This window comes from Mustela nigripes, chromosome 14 (assembly GCF_022355385.1).
Source record: "Mustela nigripes isolate SB6536 chromosome 14, MUSNIG.SB6536, whole genome shotgun sequence".
Lineage (NCBI taxonomy): Eukaryota > Metazoa > Chordata > Mammalia > Carnivora > Mustelidae > Mustela > Mustela nigripes.
In genome coordinates this window covers 100,938,761-100,940,347 of record NC_081570.1, presented here as the reverse complement: position 1 = coordinate 100,940,347, position 1,587 = coordinate 100,938,761, and the positions used below count along the sequence as shown (strand labels likewise).

The 1,587-nt window shown below is 66.0% G+C and overlaps 1 protein-coding gene across 2 annotated transcripts in view; it reads right to left on the bottom strand.

Moving 5' to 3' along the window:
• The window catches only part of TENT5C (terminal nucleotidyltransferase 5C), a 21,799-nt gene extending 20,550 nt beyond the window's left edge, over positions 1-1,249 (bottom strand). The window contains exon 1 of one of the 2 annotated variants that reach the window (XM_059375862.1): positions 1,085-1,249. The gene's annotated coding sequence lies outside the window, so the exon portion shown is untranslated. The remainder of the gene's footprint in view (positions 1-1,084) is intronic. The other variant, XM_059375863.1, reaches the window with a different exon arrangement.
• Between the last annotated feature and the right edge of the window lie 338 nt (positions 1,250-1,587).

Genomic DNA, 1,587 nt, shown 5'->3' with positions numbered 1-1,587 from the left:
GGACTTAGCCCGGCAGAAGCCTTTTTTCCAGGAAAAAAGAGGGGAAGGGGACTGATCTGATCCCTCCCGCGAGGTCCAGCCTTATCTATCAGTTGGGTCTAGCCGGGATGGGTGAGCTCTCCTTCTCCAGATAAACTCCGGAAGTCCTCCCTTGCTTGAGGCAGCGCAGTTTTGTTTTCTCTCCTATCTGCGTCCTGTGTTTAGGGGTACAGGCTACCAACCTGTCCCGGTCAGGTTCGTCACCCTCCTCCGCCTCCCCTCCCACCTCTGAGATGTAGGGCAGCCACCCGCGGCACCGTTAGCCCCGCCAACTCACTGTCAAGGCTTTTAGTCTACACCGTAAGCCAGTTTCATTCCTAAAGGGGGAGGAACCGGGCACTGTATTCCCAAGAAGTTTCCAAGAGCAGTGCAGTGCGCGGGAGTCACTCGCCTGGACCACTTTGCTGCTTACGGTGTCCACAGTCCAGTGTGAGTCCACAGAAAGTTGGGGATCCCCGCCCTGACCTCGAAACCCAGGGCTTGGCGCCGCGCCGAGGAAGCGCCCCTCTCCTCCCCGGCCTCAGAGGAGCCCCTGACCGCTGAGTCTCCAACTGTGCCTCCCGAAACCGCCGCATTCGAATTCGGGCTCGGCTGGCCTGCAGAGGTGTGCGTGCCCGCGGGAGCGCAAGCAAGGAAGAGGCGGCGGGGCCGCGGGCAGACCGGGAAGGGGCCGAAGGCCCCCATCACTCGCTCTTCGGCCGCCCCGCCCGCGCCGGCCAGCGCGCAGCCCCGCGGGACGCGCGGAGCAGGAACTCGCCCAAGTTTGCCAAGCCCCAGCCGAAGTCTCTGGAAAGTTGTAGCTCCCTCTCAGGGCGTCTCGCCTGGCCCTCGGGGGCGGGGGATGCGTGTGGGGATGTCCCCGCGGGAAGGGAAGGGAAGGGAGCACAGCGGCCCGGCACCTGTCCGTACCTCCCCTCTGGCTCGCCACCCGGCTCTGAGAGGACAGGAGTTCCCCTCGGCGGGGACAGACCCCCGAAGGCGGAGCGCGCGGCTCTCTGGGGCCGCGGCATCCTAGCACCTTCAGGGGAGGGGGCCGAGTACTCACCTGGGAGGCGGAAGAGGAGAGGACAGAGGCCGGTCCTTGGCGTGGGCAGCCCCCAGCAGGAGCGGCGCGGTCACTACAGCCCCCAGGCAGCGGCACCGAGTGAACGGTCCCGCCGCCGCCCCCTCCGTTCTTATACGGCTATGACCACGCCCCCACCCCCCCCCACCCCCGTCCCAAGCCTTCCCTCCTGGGGGAGCGAGGGGCGGGGTGGGGCGGAGCCAGCGCCCACGGGATCCTTCCGCCTGGGCGCTGACGGCGAGGGCAGGGCAAAAGGTGCCCCCTGATTGGCTCCTCGGGTGAATGGTTGCCGAGAGACGAGTAAACCTTCCGCGGCGGGAAGGGGCGGGGGCGCTCAAGGCGGTAGCACTGCGCAGGCGCAACAGAGAGGGGCTGGGTTGACCCTCCGGCCACCCCCCCGCGCCAACTTCGTAGTTACTGGGACTCAACTTTCCGCTAGGCTCTTCTGCCATTGCAATCATATAACTCTTCTTCCCAAGCTCTTC